The following is a 19,715-nucleotide window of genomic DNA, read 5'->3' as shown; positions in this document are numbered from 1 at the left end:
GTAGGGCTTTTTTCATTTACGGAATAATTGTTAAGTTCGGACCCACCCATTTGTTTACACAAGCGAGGCCGTGAATACGACCATATGAACTAAACATGAGCTAAAGTACTACATTTGTAAAACACATTAGACATACCGTCTGCGATATTGGATTCCATTTCATTTTTCCAAATTTCAATAGACCCAGGTGGCATACCAATTGCATGTAAAATTTTCTCAGAAATTCACTTATGATGTTTAACATTTGTGAAGCTTTTCCATGTGACATGTAGGCTACGTGATAAAAGTTAGTTCTTCGGAAAAGTAGGTATGTCCTTGAGGAAATCTTCTAGCAGTGCATTGGGACACATATTAAATGCGTAAGTAGGTTATGCAGTCTGTTAAGTGAGTGAAAGTAGGTTGTGAAGTTGTATTTTGCAAAGCATTAAACAAAATTTAAGCATCTTGTACCTGCATTACGAGCTGATGGTCAAGAGAACAAACGTATTTACCTTCACGCCATCCGTAGGTAATCTTTGTTCGAAATGGAGTATACTTTCATCTTTTGATTGTGTCTTTGTACATAGATAAATAATATGTACGAATTGAGAATTACGTAAGTTTCTTCGGGTTTTTCATATATATTTGTGATCTACGTCAAACATGTCTCTAAACAACTACGTGTTTTTATTGCAGGAGTTACAACTGAGCCTTGTTGGAGGAAGAAAGGTATAGCAAATCGTACGAAGAATATTGAAAAAAAAAATATTTAACAATAATTGGCACTTCAATGTAATTAGAGAAGCAGGGACAACAAGGAACCACTCAGGCACCTGAAATTGATGGATACTTTTCCAGGTGAGTATTCAGGCTATTTTCAGTTATATGCATCTGATACCTTGTAAGAAAGACTTCCCCGGTTACCTGTCTATAGCGAGTTCTTTGTGTGTAGCGAATGTTAAATGCGGGTTCCACTATAAGGATCATAAAGTTTTAATATTATTTAAAGCAATGGGATACATGCTTCAAATGGTCAAATGTCTCACCTCTTGTTCGTTGGGACCCCGGCTTGATCCCAACTCGTGCCATGTGGCCTTGTGCGAGACAAACACTATGTGCGTCGGTTTTCTAGGATTTCTCTTGTTTCCTTCCACATTTTTCATTCCACCAATCACCATATATTCATCCATTCTGAGCAAGAGTTTCAGAAAGACCTTAAAATAAATTCAAATTCAGTCTTACAATTAAATCCCGGTATTGTCTCACATGGCAAAAACTGGCATGGTACAGCAAAAACTATGAACTTGGCCACCTGCTCATCTTGGCCTCGTTCGTCTTAAACCTGCATTTTCCCTTAAGACATTCGTTACTTAATATTCTGTAAGTTGGTCACCTGTCTATCTTGGAAGTTGGGCGTATTGAAGCAATCTTTATTCTATGATGATAATGATAAATTTACCTGTGTATTTTGAGCACGCAAAATACCATTTTGTTATTTTTGTTAACACTTTCGTATTCCCATATGATAGACAGATATTGTGTACTTGTGACTGGAGACAAAGAAGCATGGATTCATATGATTCCTTCTTGGGGGTCAATGGCCCCAGAACACTACCCTGATAAAAGAGTGGTGAAGGAAGATGTGAATAAGAAAAAGCATGTAAAAGAATTTATGAAATGGTTGTATGTATTTGTTTATAATATCTGTTTCGGTAAAACTATTAGCTATACCGACTCCTTTCATCAGTGGGGAGCTTAAGTAATTCCGAAAAATTATCAAGGTTAAAACTAACCATGTTAATTGTCAACTATCGACATCTGACATCGTGTCGAAAGATGGCAGAGGTTATGAGATAGGAATTCCCTTAAGATTTTCTCAAAACATCTTTTGCTGCGAGGGAACTTGTAGATCATTAACAAGAGGTAGTTAACTACAAAATTAGAATGACCCACCATGAATAAATTTGTATAATAACAGATTTGCTATTTTTCGAAAGATATCTACAGAAAATATTTGTCACTGTCGAAAAAATCATATAAACTGCATATATTATTTTTCAATTTATAATTTTGCTTTTCTTGTTTTCAATCTGGATAACAGTGTGCTACAATATCAATTTCAATAAACTGCATACATATGTTTTTATTTTGTGGTTGTTTGTTATATTGTGTTTTCAGTCTGAATAATTCAGTGTACCAGACAGTTTTCAGGAAGGGAAAGGTCTGTACATAAGTTAAACATACGGTAGTAATTCCCCATGGCATATTTCCCATGGCTAGGTGGAAGGATATTCATTCAGCTTTAATGTTTGCAGAAATTACAAGGTAAGATTAATAATGCCAATAATCTATTTTCTCAGACAGTAACGAAATAAAAGAAGATTTTTACTGTCAGGTCCCCCAGATAATCCCGCACTGAGGCGTGACTGCTCTCCAACTTCTATTAGTAATTTCTGCATGCATGCATGCAACCAAAGCATCTGTCGCGGGTATTGTGTTTATTCCGAATGCAGCAGAAATGAGGTCCGTCACATGCAATGACCTGAGTAACCGTGAACCGGGCGAAATATTGTCCCACGCGGATAAAGATCAGGCTAGTTACCAGTCCAGGCAAGAACTATTCACTGCACTTTTCTTGCAAGATTCTTTGTGCGGTCATACGCGATGATAAAATAGTCATTTATAATATTGTAATATTTTGCTTTGACAAGGTGTGATCTGAAGGCGCACCTCCAGTTTGGTGTGTTTTTCTACATACCCACCCTTACAATCATATTCTACATTTAATCTCTGCTCTGTACATATTTTCCACTCCCTTTATCCATTTTTAAGTATGTCTAATGCTTTATTCCTTTCCACTCACTGCTGAGTTTCAACATTCTCTTCGGTAATCTTTCTTTCTCCATCACTTTTACATGGTCATACCATTTTATCCTATTTTTATATAAAATACTTTGAAATGCCCCAATTCATATCCTAGTTTTATTTATTCTTTTCTTATTCCTTGTGCTAGTTTCTAAACATGTTTATGATAAACATGTTCCCTTTAGCGCTTGTACTTTAGAAGCTGCAGTTGTTTTTAAGGTGCCTTTTCCCTTGTACACTTATGGCAGCTGCGGTGGTTTATTAGTAGAACGGTTGCCTCTGGTGCACAGAGTCCTCGGTTTGATCCCGGTTCGTGTCACGTGGGTTTTATAATAGATAAATACGGCGTGCGTGGGTTTCATCCATGTGAGTCAAAGCTACTTAAAGCCCTTCAAAAATTCAATATACTTATTACTCTTTATAATGCAAGTGACGTCTTTCGGAACGTCATTTTACATAAATTCGACATATCTACGAGACAGAGATTAGTAACAAGAAGATAAGGTTATCTTGGCTGAGTTTTTCCAGGGTTTTCCTCAGCAACACCAGGCATAGTCCCGATCGTACCGTATTAATGGGGCATTCTTGTCACCTTCCCACTATTCTCACCAATCCAAACCTCGTTAATTTAAAAATAATTGAAACTTGCGAGATTAATGTTGAAACAAAACAAAAATAACTACCGGAGATTGATTAACGCCACGTAAGAACACGTTGCTTTATATTAGTCAACAATCTTCTATAATAAGGTAGTGTTATTAAAGAATAACTAGACCAAAGTCACCCAGCAGTGGACAGCTATAGTTATAAAAATAACCCCTCCAGAGTAGGCGGCGTGACCATTTGAATGGGGTTATCCCAGTAAGTCAGATACACCTGTCCCAAGTCCCCCGAAAAGTATGGGAAGGAGTAGATAAGAGCCACACGGCAAAAAAGAACATCAACATATAATATAATTCCTGATTGTAATATGTCGACCAAATTAAAATGTCAGTTTCCACAGTTTTCCTGAAAAGCGTATCAATATTCCTCACATTGTCTTTGTATATTGCCACATGTTCTATATTTTGGGATATGTTAACAGAATTGCAACAGTAATTTCTTTGTAATTGTTTCCCGGTACCGTTCGAAGAAGCCCATACAGTCGAAACACAGAACTGGTTTCACCACGTTAAAGACAGGGAAATCGACGTGAAGCGCGTAGACATAAAACTGACCGTGGTGGAAACGAGCCAACAACACCCTGAAAAGGAGCGCATAGTGATTGTGTATGGGCAGCGGCGTATTTATGATTTAGTTTCGGGAGGGGCTTTGCTAACTTTCGGGGGGCTTTGCCTGGAAATGTGAAAATTTTGCAAGATATTTCATTTACTTTAGTATGCTAAGTAAGATTTCGGGGGGCTTAAGCCCGGAAGCCACCCCCTAAATACGCCACTGTGTATGGGGATTAACATGGTGTAAAACTAATCAAATTGACCAGTGTGTAAAGAATTCGTTTTATTGTACTTTTGCAATTGTGAGTCAAGATATAAGTTATAACATTAAGTTTCGTTTTCCGAAATCTGTTAAATGAAATCCATGTATATACGCAGATAAATAGGTATTTCTCAAATTCATTTTCTGCAAGATTATCACAGGGGTATTTCGGAATTGCACACAGAAAGAGAAGATATGCAAATAGATGTACACAAGCAAACTCGTGAATGTTGGTTTTGCTAAGTGTTTTTGTTAACTGTCACATTTAAATGTGAAAAAAAGACGAGAAAGCAAGGGTACTTAGTGCTCGCATCTTCAACTAAAGTTGAGTTTTGTGTGTGTGTTTTCATAGAAGGCTGGGTAGTAAGATCTTTTCGGTAAAGGAACATCCATTTTTTTCTTTATTATTAAGAAAAACATTTGAAGCTTAGATTTTTGCGTTCTCAATTCTTCAGTTAATCTATGCTATGTAAACTCCTATAAATAGAAAAGTAGGTAAGACTATGAGTTTTACTTGTACACACTTTACTGAAGATGGTCAGTCTACTCAGTAGAATATCTGGGTTACATGCACAGGACCGACACTGCGTAGGGCCGACACGGCGTAGGATCGACACGGCATACGACCAAAACGACATAGAACCGAAACGGCATAGGATCGACACGGCACAGAACCGAAACGGCATAGGATCGACAGCAGAACTTTCATACGATCGAAATAATAAAAAATACATTATTTTATAATTACGCAATATTAAGTAACAATTATTTTCTTAAGGATATATAGGAGAGAACCGTCATATTATCGAAACGGCATAGGAACGAAACGGCGTAGGATCGACACGGCATAGGACCGAAACAGCGTACGACCGACATTCTGTAGGGTGGTCAACACTTTCTGAATGTATCAATATCCCATATCCCTCACCTTGAATTTGGAGATATAAAAAATTGTAAAAATAAATAATTCTAAACGGTCTATTTATATATATATATATATATATATATATATATATATATATATATATATATATATATATACACAAAATGTATAAGAATACTGTTCGTAATATATTCATGTCCCACACCTTTAATTTTGTGGTATTAAAAAAAATGACGCTAAATAACTCCAATAGTTGATTCGAGGTTTTCAATACCGAATAAATACTATTATTTGTCTGATGTTTTTATAATGTTGTAATTTTATATGTATACTAAGTTCAAGTATGTACATGTAACTGCAATTTTAAAACTGTAGCCTTAGAATTTGCGTTTGGAAATTTGGAACTTTTTAAGCGAAGCAATGCACCTATGTGAAGTTGCCTCCTTTCAAATTTCGACTTGAAATCGGAAGCCAATCGTTTGTTTTTCGTTTGTTATTGACTTTTTTGAAGAAAAAATCGTAAAAATCGTATCTTTCTTAAAACATAAAGAGATGTTTACAAAATAAAGTTGTTATATGGCCAAATTTACCCTTGTTCCTCCACTTAAAATTTTGATTGAAAATCAAAATCAATTGTTTGATATGCGTACGCTATTAATTATTTTCAAAAAGAATAGTCTGTTTCGAAAAACATAAAGTCTTTTCAAGAGAAATGGGTGATGGAATTTCATATTGGCTCCACTTTAAAATCTCGAATCAAAACCAAAGCTAAGTGTTTCTTATTGGTTGTTAAAAATAGAAAAAGAGATTTACAAAATAAATTTAGAATGTGATTCAATCTGATTCCTTTACTTACAAATTTTGATTCAAGACCAAAATCAATCTTTTGATATGGATTTGTTGGTGATTGTTTGGATGAAAAGTAATTTGATTCGAAAAACATAAGAATATATTTAAGAAATAATGTTGATGAAGGTGATTTGTTTCGGGGCGGGTTGCTTATTTTGAAAAAAAAAAATCACTTGTTTCAAAACAACCAGTAAAATACATCTATTTGCCGGATACATTTGGTGGTCAACTTCATACTGTTTTTTCTGCTTTTAAATATCGATTCAATACTCAAGCTAATAACGTGTTTTCCTTTCTTATTGATTGGTTTGAAGAGAAAATAGTTTGTTTTGAAAATTATTAAGAGTCATTTACAAAATAAGGTTGGGTGAGCCAACGTTTTGGTGGTATTTCAAATTTCGATTCAAAATCAAACTCAATCATTTATTTTTCGTTCGTTATTGATTGTTTTGAAGAAAAACTGAGAACCATTAAAGAAATTTTGATAGTAGAGGTGGTCACCTTCACAGGGTCCCTGCACTTCAAATTTCGTTCAAAGCATAAACGGTTAAAATAATAAGAGAAACACAATCAGTACTCTATGCAAATGTTTAGGGGGTTCAGGGGCTTTAGGAACATAAGTTTATATAATATCAAGTGTTTATATATATAAACGTGCTAATATGATAAACGTGCTTACTTTTGCATAATACCTTGCTCAAGGGGGTTTCAAAGTCCGAAATCCCTTTCCTTCAGCCGGCTTTTTTGCATCTCTCATAAGCAGTGGGATATTTTAATATTATAGAAATTGATCCTCCTTTCCCTTAGAAGTGTAATTTTCAAGACGCCAAAACATATAGTATTTTATTACTTTTAGTTAAAAGTTCAAATACCGAGTTTTACGCATCGCTTAAACAAATCCTTCCTTAATTTATTTACATATTTTCTGAGTAAGTAATGGGGAATTCGAACATTAAAAAAAGTGCTCCCTTTGCTCTTTCTGCTTCTGTTTCCTTTCTGCTTCTTTTCGTAGGAGGTTGCTTGTAAGCTGGATAACTGTGAAAATGTTCGGAACAGCATTGTTTTAATTTTCTCACTTTACAATCTTCCCTATAATCTTTAGTGCGAAAATCTAAACTACAAACTACTGCACGATGAGAAGAAACCCACACGCTTCCTTTGGATGTTCCCTCTCTTAATATTGCTTTCAACCAGTAGCGTAGCCAGGATGTGTGGTTGGGGGGGGGGGCAAATGCTGTGAAAGGTACATATAGAAAAATTACAAACCAAAAAAATATATAGACATAAAAAGATATAAAAAAATTCAATTATCAAAGTACCAAAGTATATTGTCGGACCTACTTAAGGGCACGCCTCCTCTGCCCGCTCCTTCCCTAAGCCTCTGCTTTCAACCATTACTGCTTCATGGGGCGTTTACACTTGGTCGATTTAGTCGCACGACTAAATCGACTCGCTGCATTTGCCACTAAATGGAAGCAACTATGCCGAATCAGATCGATGGATGTGTGTAATTATTTCAACCACAGAAAATAGAACGTCTTTCAATTCAGTTGTCAGTCGTTTAGTCTCCTTCGATCAAAAAGCGATTAAGTTGAAGTCCCGTTTACACGGTCGATTAAGTTGAAAGTGACGTCAATTCAACTGAATATAACGCAAATCGACTAAGTGTAAACGCCCCATCAGTTCAATTTTTGAAGGTATTTCATGGAGAGATTCATCACGAAACTCTGGGTTTCCTTGTTTTGATTTACAAAAAGGGAATAGCAATATACCATTTTTCAAAATATATCGAGCAAGTACCAACACATCGTAAAACCACGACAGAAATATACCTCACGCAGTAAGATGATATATGCTGTGAAGTTGGTGGTAAGGTGTGCTTGTGCTGTGCCCTAGCGTCATATTTCGAAGAAATTAATAGGAAGAAAGAGCTTTGAGCAGGCAGTGAATGACAGCAACGAGCAAACCTCCCGCCCAGCGCGCGGTAGTACTAAGCCGATTATCAGATTAGTGTTATGTTCAACCACACCGTGAATGAAAGTTCCACCTGTCATTTCACAGAATCTACTATCGGGAGCAAAAAAATATTAAGTTTAATTTCAGAATGATGTTGATGAAAACATTTTTTTGTTAGTTCAGGCGATGTAAATGTTAATATAACTATTATGCAGATTATCTCAAGTGTAGTGTTGCGTTTACGCAAACCATTATTGAAAGTCCTCATTGTCATTACACAATCTTCTATCGCATCAAAGAATTTATATGGTACTGGCATAGACAAGGGCAGACGCTGGTGAAGTAACGTCATTTCCGCTTCCTGTTCATTTAGCTGGTTACAAACAAACTAGCCTTGAGTGGGTTATATGAAGAAGTTTCCATGGTACTCGCCTCTGAAAATGATTTTTTTTTTCGTTTTCGGATATAACCATAACAGTTTAAGAGGTACATGTAATGTGTTTTTTGTTTTGTTTTCCCAAGAATGAAATTAGAAATATTGTACTATATAATATATGAAAGAGAAACAATAGTAAAGTCACACTGTACAACAAGCGATATAATGATTAATTATTTATTGGGCGAGCAGATATATATCAATTTTCTTGAAGGACAATTTTTCTCTTTGTATATTCTACCAGAAAGAAATTAAAATACACGTATTTTTAGCATAAGCTCCCTTAATCTATCTTTTTCTGTCTGTTTGTTTGTGACATTTTAAGGCTGATTTCGCTAACTGCTTAATATATATTAATACTCACAACACTGTAAAATGTTTTCTTAGTAAACTGATAATTGAATCACACGTTTAAAGGTATACTATAATCTTCGAACAGTGCCTGCCCCACCATGGAGTGTGATACACGCCTGCCTCCGCTCTTTCCAATCCTCACCAGCGTAAGTTTGATAACACTTTTATCCTTGTGGTTACATATATATGTAAAGAATTGAAACTCTTGATACAATTGAGATTTGCAGACAATGAATGATTTTAAAATGGGCAAATTGGCGTTACACATATATGTAAAACAACCACATTTAAGTAAGCACAAGCTAACCTAACCGTACCTTACCGCATATGAATGTTGGAAAGAGTATAGTACAGGCAATATAGTAAAGTTTAGACCGGACTTGTTAATTTGTCTTATCTCGTTTGACATAAACTATAATTGCCCCATGCTATCGATCTACGCTAAGTACGCATGAAAAATACGGGATTTTTTTTTTTTTTTTTTTTTTTTTAAGGATTTTTGTCTAATCTACGAAAACAGTTCTGTGCAAGAAAGTTATTTTATGTACAGGGAGAGCATAGAAACAGCGTTAAAAATGTGCCATGGTTACTAAGAAATTGAAATGCAAATCCACTTGTAGTTATAACCCAGGCTAGTGTACGCTTTTAGTACCTGTGTTTCTTACCATGAATACCCAACTTCACTGATCCGCCTGCTCCCTACAGATGGATCCTTACATGCGCTCGAGCTTCAAGCTGCCCTTATTCATCATAGATGTAGTGTTAACGTGAAGTGACCACCGAATGTAAATTGGTACGTGTTCCCCTTATGAGTTTTAATACGTGTATGTGCTGACATGTTACAAATCTGTACGCCGTTTGTGACAGACGCAAAGAAAATACTTCAGATAACATTAAAATATTATACATGATAGTTAGAGGGTTATACCTTTTAAATATTTATTTCTGGTGCGCATTTCAGTGCCAAACAGGGAATGGACAACAAAAGAATGAATAATACATTAGAAAATTATTTCCACGAAGAGATGATAAGTTTCTAAGATCAAGTATTCGTAATTGTATGTTCTAAAACGCATTCGTTATTATAGCGCTGTACTCCTTTGCTCCGAATATCTGATCACTAATGTTTCTAAAAATCAAGTTCTTCCTACAATAAACATTTTCACTGAAGCCTTAAAAAAAAAAAAAAGTCAACAGTATATAACATAACAGTTTTCATAATTTTAATTAAACTCAATCTAAAATTATTACTAAGGGGCGCTCATGTACATGCTTGGGATTCTCACTCACTTATTGTCCAGCAAGTTATTGGCGATTGCAGTAATTAAAATATAGAGTAATTTTGTTTCATATTATGATAAATATAGGCTTCCTATATGCATAGAGTAAATATATTCACTGCTATTCGTGAAAAATATCGTTTTTTTATATATATATAATTTTTAGCTCGTCTTTCGCAAGACTCACAGGTGCTACATACAACGCCACTGAAACTGCCTTATCAACCACCCTAGCAACAGATTGTTTGTAACCAATATGGCTGCGCCCAGTAGAATTCGCAGCAGACGACTTCAGCAGCGTATATTCTTGATGGGAAGGAACTTAGAAAATGGGAATTTTCCCGGGTTTTTTGCCTGGCCTATAAATTCCCGGGAAGGAATTTTTTTCCACTTTACTTTATCTTCAAAATTGTAAGAACCACATGACTAATTATTTTATTTTAATATAGTATGATTTACTTCTAAGTTTTAAAGAATTTGAAGGTTAAAAAATTTAAAATTCTTTGACTGTAGTTTATATAACGAATAATATGATTTTTAAAGTTCAATTTTCATTTGTACTAAAAAGTAGGATAATTGGTTAGTATTGGGGGGTGAAAGCAAGCAAGAAGTAGGATGATTTACGGAAGAAATGGGTTGATAGTGGTGTTCAAGTAGTGAAGAAAGTATTGAACACATTTTTTTTTGAGGGCAGTAGGGAATTTGTACAAACCGAAAGGTAAGTGGAAGTGATTTATGTGAGAAAAGAAAGGGAATTGTTGCTAACGAAGATAGAAAACAACGTGTCTTGCGGGCTCTAACCCGCCTTCACTGGCTTACGCTCGCTGGACAATGCTGTCTGAATTTAACGTATGAAAACATAAAACATTCCGCATCGGAATTGAATATCACAAAAAAGTAGGTGCAAAATCTGAACCCGAAAGCTAAACAATAGCCAAAGATAGGGAACTACTAATTTACAAATGATGAAAAGGATCCATTTTGTAAAGGAATATAGAATTATGTAAAAATAGAAATAAACTACTATTAATAAAACTCTGAACCACCGTTAGTAATAAACGTATGTCTGTCTTCTCTCACTGACTCGAATTTCTGAAGAAGTACTCGGATTTCTTTTAGATGTAAATTAACGCATGAAATTTCGAGAACTGGGCAGGAAAAAAGGTCGTGCGTAGCAATGCTACATGCAAAATTATAGATAGGAAAGTATCTTGCAAATAATATAAACATACATATTTATGCGCAAATGTTGACAAAATGGCGGGACATGTGTCTTCTGGCAGTTACCCAACCTAATTTGTTTATAACTTTTTTAAAAAAATATATATGTTATAACATCAGAAATAGAGTGAAGTTTAGAAAATCCACTTACATGTAAATTTAAGCTGTTTAGCGGTTTTAAAAGTATGTGAACTTTAACTTACTATAACATTTTTGAAACATGTTTACTTTCATAGTGTAACTGCTTCAAATTTTTGTTTGATATATTTTTTTCCGCTTCAACGCAAATTCTGGGTTAGTGGACTTTGTGATGTTCATTCTTATTGTGTATGCTTTCCGCTGATTGTGCTGCTATCTGGTAATACTGAAAGAAAGAGGAGTGGAAGAAAAGGAAGAGGAAAATCAAGAGAGTCGGTAAAGTAAAAACTATTGACTATGTGTTGGTGGGGCCAATGGTTCAGCTAAATTTTCTCGAACGTAGTTACGTCTCGACAACAAAAGCTTGTCAAAATGTGAACTACGTAATATCTTTGAAAAGCTAAAGCAAATTATATTTTACAAAAGTGGTGATAAAAATATTAAAGTAAATATATACCACAATCTACTTCGTGACAAAAAGTGGTGGAGGGCAAGATAGTTTTAGATGAACAAAGGAATCGGCGGACATGCTGTGTGAAGAATAGGAGTATGATACACCAATCACCGTAAAAATCACTAAATTATTCAAATTTCTTCAATCTAATTGTGGAATACTACAGTTATCATGTTTCTTGGGACGAATCGCTTCATAAATCGTCAGAAGTGACATAAAGAACAATTATTGCAAGAAGATTAATCAGATTAAGAAAACGAAAGGACTCACACCGTGTAACCACGAACGTTCGTGTGCTTCGACGGACTAACACGTTTCCTTGCAAGAAGTTTAGAACTGTTACTACGAACTAACTGCAATATTGGGGCAAAGTAACTATGTAAATTTATAGTGTTACGTTTAACTATTATTAATAAATGGTACTGAAAGTATTTATGTTTGTTCGTTCCTTTTCCAGGAAGCATGACTAAGGGGAAACGAAATTGTGATATTTCATGTAATTGATTTGTGAAAGTGGGTGATGCTCTCACCTATTTTCTTTATTATATCTTAGGTCTTCTCAAGGGTGAAACCGCCCGGATCTGAACCATTACGGTAAGATAAACTGTGCCTCCCTGGATCATTGGACGATTGACGGAGGGACGAGCCTTCTGAACCTACTAGTAATATAGTGCAAAGCTGTATTACTTGGAGGTAAAGAATTGTGCGTACTCTGCGGGAACCATCTAATAATGGGGCATACCGGGCGGCGCGAAGCTTTACCGTAATGGAATGGCTATTCCCTTCACAGGGACATGAATCCTTTACCGTGATAGAATGGCGTTCCCTCTCGGGACGAATCAATTAATAATAATTCATATTATTATTGACTGATTTGTAACGGATGTAACATCTGGGAGAGGACCTAGGTGTTATAATACTTGACAGGATTTCATTTCTCTTGATATGCTATATGCGCTAAATTGAAAGTATCATTGGTATTTATTGTGTTTGTGTATTCATAACGTGTAGTCATGGCGGAAAGTGAGAATTTACGCTTGCAAACTCTGCTTGGAGCTATTAATAAACTGTCAATGACAGCAAACAACAAATGCAATCGCTTAGTGATGCTGCCATTGATACCAAACAACAAATACAATTGCTTAAAGGTGCTGTCATTGCTACCAAACAACAACTCAATGATGTTATTAATGAGTTGAATACTGAAACCCGACGACGGATAGAAAAAATCTTCTAACGGCCTTACATGTAAATTAGAAATGTTAGAATGTAAGATGGATGGGTAAATTCAGACATTATCGACCGAGTTAGTACAAATGAGAAGTGAAATAGACAGAGTTAGTCGTACTTGCGCGAATAACTTTGAAAAACTGTCGGCACAGTTTCAAGAGAAACTGAATGTACAAGAAAAGAAAATTGATGTGGTTAAGCTCACCGTGAGCAGCAACGAAGACATAATACATTTAACTAATGCCAAAGTTAGTCAATTAGGAAGTCATGTTAGTGACATCGGTGAACGTACTATATTGATTTGAAGTAAAATTAAGGATTTAAGTTCCGATATCAATTTAGTCAATGATAAAGTTGAACGTACGCAGGATAAGGTGGAAGAACATGAGACTAAAGTCATGAAATTAGATCGAAATATTCGCAAGGTTTACGAAGTTAGTATCGCAACCCGTGAAGTAGCTCACCGCACTCAAGCAATAATTGACGATGTAAACGGTGATGTAGAAAGTAAGTTTGATATAGTAAATCAATAGGTTAGAAACCTGCGCGTAAGCATGATTGAAAGTCAAGATAGGTCTTCAACGTTTGTGGGTAATGTAAAACCTGAGGTTGAAATTAAACAGGAAAAAGTTGAAACCAGTGTACGCAAAAATACCAACCCCTTTCTTGACTATGATGTTAGCCCTGTGTTGAGTGATAATAGTTCTGTTGGGATGAAATCAGCGAAACGAAGAAAGAAAAAAAAAACAAAAAGAAAGGTAGCTATTAAGTTACGGGATTTAGAATCTCTTGCGAAATTCTCAGGTCACGAAAACGAACTGACTGCTACTGCATTTCTGCGTAAATTTGAAGATCAGGCTTCGCTTATGTCAAATCCTAGTAGTCAGTAATTAGGTATTATTAAATTCTTGTTGACTGGTTCTGCGCAAAATTGGTACACGAACAACTGAGGTTTAATTTACAATTTGAAAACGAACAGGTACGTGCTAATAAACTAACGGTATTGCAGTACAAACCATGTGATTCAAAGGTCGACGAAAGTGTATATAATTTCGTGTCATATAGGTATAATAAATTTCAAGAGATCAATCCCGACATTAAAGAATCGTTAGCCAGTAATTTCTAAACCTGATTCCACCTTACTACGGACGTCAATTAACAACGTTGTCCACCATGAATCTGTCTTCTGTGTTATCTGTCATACAGAGATTAGAAGCAATTTCCAGGTCTGATAACCGTAACAACCGTAATCTGAGGTTTCTGAAAGTTAATCAGGTGTCTGTTAAGAAGATCGGTAAATAGAAAAGTAATAATAATGAAGTTCCGAAAGGAACGAAGAAAGTGTGTGCTTTTGCACTCATCACTCCGCCGTAGATAACAATAACGTCAATGTAAATCAAGGGGAATTCACAAGTGGTGTAACTAATAGGCCAACAAATGGAAATTATCAAATTAGGAATGCACCTCAAACTAGTTACAATAATGAAAATTTTGTAAATCCTTCGAATTTTGGTAATCCTTCTGGAGTTAGGCCACCGAGACCGAATTTTGTGAATGTCGCTGCAGGTAATCTTGGGTTTCAAAATAGATTTCCTCCCCCAAACTACAAACGCCCTGCCTGTAGTGTGCTCATAGCAGGGAATTAATTCTAACGTGTAGTAATGAGTTAAATAATGCACTCCTTCCAAATTGTCTGACTGTTTTTGTAAAACTCGATAAAAATTTAATAAATTTAGTACAGTGGGTTGATGTTTTTTCGTCTGACGAAGAGGAAATTAAAGATTCTTGTAAAAGTAATGTAATTTTATGTGCTACCGCTGAAATTCTTGTTAAAATTATGAATAAACATTTTTTTTTTTTTTTTTTTTGCTCTGTGCGATTTAGGTGCTTCGGCTAGCCTATTAAGTTACAATACGTGTAAGAAAATATCTAATATAGGGTCAAACGTTATATTACAGCCCGCTCCTCAAATTGTTCTTGTAGATTATAGTGGAAAGAGAACTACATCTGTTAAGGGTGAGCTTACCCTCTGTGTGGAAATTGGACCTGTAACTTGTGATGTTAGATTTATTGTTGTCAGTGATCTTAATTGTAATTGTCTGCTAGGCAAAGATTTCTTATCGCTAGCTAACGCGAAATTAGATTTTAGCGAGAAATCTCTTACTGTAGGTTACGACCCTAACATTTAGAAAATACCAATGAAAGAGTATGAACAGATTTGGCTGTGACCCCCTTCTACATAATAAAAAGTAGAGTAAAGTAAAAGTACTTAATAGAGAGAGTGTGAATGAGGTTATTTTTCACGTGAAAAATGTAAGTCATGTTGACACTGATTCTGCTATTGAAAGCGAGGGTGAAGATGTAGTCGAACCTGTGCTAGTGTCCAATAGTTAAGAATTTAAAAATTCATAGGAATCAGTTGACGCACGAATAGATAGATAGTTTTTTAGAAAACAGTAAAGCATTCGAACATGTAGAAAAGTATACCACTATAAGCACTATAGCACGGCCAACAAGAGATGGTCTCTGACGTTTCTTACCACATGCGGTGGGACATTGCAGCCCCTACTTTGATACCAGTGTTACCAACCACGATCACTCTGTCTTATACCATTAATTAAATTGCCACTACAGTTGTACCGAAAGGAACCTTGACAGGCGAGTAATAGCAATGTCACTGCGAGCTGTTAGAGACGTTCTCTTACTGGACGCACTTATAATAATGAGTCAAATGTAGAACAAATTAAACAAGCACGTTTGAACGAAGCTGCTGAAGTAAATTTTTTGTATCATTTCTACGGGGAACAAATACATAAATTACATGAGGAAATTCAGAATTTTCATAATAATGCAAAAATGAATCGGGATATTTGTAATTTAAGTAAAACTACCTGTAGTACCCGAAGTCACTTTCCTTCTGTTAACGAAATTAGAACAAAAGTTCACGAAATTGAAAATTAATCCAATGTTCAAAGACAGCAATTGTTTTATTTATTATTGAAACATAGATTAGTTTTTAGCGATTTGCTGGGTAAATGTAATAAATTTAAATACACTATTGAAGCTGAAACTGATCGTCCAATTGTGAAACGCCAGTGCCCACTGCCCTTCAAATATAAGGAAAACATTGAACAAGAAATAGCTGAATAGCTAGAATGTGGCGTTGTGGAAGAATGTGTTTCTGTGCATTGTCATTCTTTGTTGTGTGTAGCCAAGAAAAATACTAGTAAACTCTGTACTGTCGTAGATTTAACTCAGTTGAATAAATTTGTCAAACTAAAACAGCTGAAAGTCAACAAAATTGATGATCTCATCAAATTTCAAGGAATTCAATTCGTATCCTGTTTGGATTTTGTAGGAGCTTATTTACAAGTATCTTTAAGTGAAGAAAGTAAACAATACACAAATTTTTGTTGGAATGGTAAAATTTATCAATATTCTCGAGTAGCATTTGGTTATATAAACGGAGGACCTGCTGTTATGTTGTGTTTGCAAACAGTCCATGGGGCAGGTTTGTATGAAAAGGTAGTCTCTTATATTGATGATGTCTCGGTAATTTCTATGAAACCGTCCGAATCTGGACCGTTACGGTAAACTGTATCTTCCTGGATCATTGGACGATTGACGGAGGGACGAGCCTTCTTAACCTACTAGTAATAGGGAATTTACGTACAATCACGAAAAAAAAGTTAAATTCATTTCTATCAAAGTATATTATTACAATTCTCTGCAGAAGATTCTTTAAAACGTATATTCTGGACGTTATTATGTTATCAATATTTTATTTTATTTAGAGAGTATTCATAAATGTATATTTACTTACAATATGTTCTATGAAGTAAATATGTGGAAAGAATAGTATAGTAAGACCACATACACCGCTAAACGGTTTAAATTTATAAGTAAGTGAATTTTCTAAACTTGTCTCTACTACTGATATAAATATATTAAATTTTAAAGTGTTATATACAAATTAGATTGGAAAACGGCCAGAAGATATATGTCTCACCAAGTTATCAACTTTTGCGCATACATATTTATGTTCACAAAATTTGCAAGATACTGATTTATTTTTATAATTTAGCACGTAACATAGCCACACACGACCTCTCTTCCTACCTATTTCTCGAAAGTTCATTTCCACACACCAACTTTCTTCCTTACTATCTATCTCGAAATTCCATGCGTTAGTTCAGATGTAAGAGAATTCCGAGTACCTCTTCAGAAATCCGAGTCAGAGACAGGAGACAGACCGACGTCTATTACTAACGGTGCTTCGGGGTGTATTAATAGTACTTCATTTCTATTTCTACATTAGTTTACAAACTGGTTCCTTTTATCATTTGTAAATTAGTACTTTGCTACTTTTTAGTGCAAATGGATATGGAACTAATAAATTATATGCTTAGTCATATAAAGTACAGTCAATAAATTTTATTCCTTTAACCTCCAAAATATTTAAAGCCTAGAAGTAAATCATAATAAAATAAAATAAAGTAATTAGTCATACGATTCATATAATTTCGAAGATAAAATAAAGAAATGGAAAAAAATTATTCCCGGGAATTTATATGCCAGGGAAAAACCCGGGAATATTACCATTTTTTATTTTTCTTCCCAGTGGGAATATTCCCACTGCATATCACTAGTCTGATCAAATCTATTCTACTTATGCAGAGTTGTCTTGACGTATGATTAGAATCATACTAAAGATCTGGCTACAGCAGGAAACAAATGTTAGTCGAACTATGTAGTATGGTACTAATCAGGCCCAATATATTTATTTTCAGAAAGACACTGTAGAAGGACCAATATATTTATTTTCACATGTTACTTCCTCGGCTCTCGTAATGGTATCATGTATTCATACGCCACCTTAGCCGCAACGCCGTACTGTGTCCCAACATCCATTCACACTCTGATACAACTGAAATCTTTCATCTGGTTTCATGTACAGTAATTAAGCCCTAGCAATTAAGCAGCACCCTAGTAAAACATAGTAATATTATTTCGGTAAGATTTTTTACCGTTATTTTCAGTCATTCATTATACTGCAAATCACGCACTATTTCATGCTCATTTTTTTTAAATAATGACAAAATCTCATAAATGGAAACTTGTAAATTTCCCTTGAGCTCACAAATGAAAACGGGTTTAATAATAATAAGACCTTTCGTCTCAAATATGAGTAAAAATTACTTCTTTTGATTTCAACATGTATTTTTCTCATTTGTGAGCAAGAAAATTTGTAAGACTGTACCGTATCTAGAACATAGCTATTAAAATTATACAATGAAGTATCACTAGAAATTCTAATCACACTTATTTTCTGATAGTTGGCCACCTGTTTAAGTAGACCACTTTAAAATTTAACCAATGGTGGCCAACATAGACGAGTTTCACTGTACAAACTTTACTAACGAAGAAAATTATCATAAAATTATTAATATATTAGAATACTTTATCTGAAATTATCTGCTTTTCTGCAATACGTATAAGTTCGGCTCTTGGGTATTGCCTAGAAAAAGTTGAAAGGTTGGACGAAACTTGGAATTCATAGCTCTTCGGCATGGATTAAAGCAGTGGTTCTCAAACTTTCCGATAACGCGGACCACCTGTTCATTCGGGAAGTGATCTGCTGACCCCCTGTTCATTCGGGAAGCTATCTGCGGACCCCCTTGCAATACTATCTGAAATTTCACATCGTATTAAAAATATACTAATTAGAGTTACCTCTAACAAGAAAAAGATCGAGCTTCTCCGTGGCTAAGCGGTTAGCATACGGGTTTGGAAGACACGGGTTCGATTCCCAGCGGGCGCTCATGTGGTTCGGAACAACGTGCCACTCTCTAACGCTCGCTCTGCAGTTTTTTCTGAATTTAATGTTGGTAATGTAATTTAACGTATGAAACCATGAAACAACCGCATCGGAATAGAATATCGCAAAAAAAAGTACGTGCAAAAGCTGGCCCCACAATGCTTAACAATAGCCAAAATTAGAAAAGTACTAACTTACATATGATGAAAAAGAACCATTTTGTAAAGTAACGTAGAATTATTTAGAAATAGAGATGAAGTACTATTAATAAACCCGTAACCACACTTAGTAATAGACGTCGGTCTGTCACCTCTCTCTGATTCGAATTTCTGAAGAGGTACTCGGACTTGTCTTATATGTGAATTAATGCATGAAATTTCGAGAAATAGGTAGGAAGAAAGGTCGTGTATGGCAATGTTACGTGCTAAAATTTTGTGAACATAAATGCGTATGCGCAAATGTCGATAAATTGATGAGACATGTATCTTACGGCAGTTACCCAATCTAATTCGTTTATAACATTTAAAAATTTAATATGTTTATAATATCAGTAGTAGAGTCAAGTATAGAAAATCCACTTATGCATAAATTTAAATTGTTTACCGGTGTAAAAACATGTGGAGTTACTATACCATTTTTTCCACATATTTATTTTCATAGAGCATGTTGTAAGTAAATATACATTTATGCGTATTATCTAAACATAATAAAATATTAATAAAGCAACATAGTACTGTTCAGAATATACATACATTCCCGGAAAACTTCCCATTTTG

At 35.0% G+C, this 19,715-nt stretch overlaps 1 protein-coding gene across 4 annotated transcripts in view; it reads left to right on the top strand.

Annotated features, from left to right (window-relative positions):
- The first annotated feature begins 737 nt into the window (after nt 1-737).
- The window catches only part of LOC145663918 (uncharacterized), a 48,679-nt gene continuing 29,701 nt past the window's right edge, over nt 738-19,715 (top strand). Inside the window, exon 1 of one of the 4 annotated variants that reach the window (XM_081730134.1) lies at nt 738-837. The gene's annotated coding sequence lies outside the window, so the exon portion shown is untranslated. Of the gene's footprint in view, nt 838-8,340; nt 8,495-8,525; nt 8,945-19,715 lie in introns of those variants that run through there. The other 3 variants (XM_081730142.1, XM_081730116.1, XM_081730125.1) reach the window with 3 other exon arrangements.

Source organism: Thermobia domestica, chromosome 1 (genome assembly GCF_964235325.1).
Source record: "Thermobia domestica chromosome 1, izTheDome1.hap1.1, whole genome shotgun sequence".
NCBI lineage: Eukaryota > Metazoa > Arthropoda > Insecta > Zygentoma > Lepismatidae > Thermobia > Thermobia domestica.
This window is presented reverse-complemented; position numbering and strand designations above follow the sequence as displayed.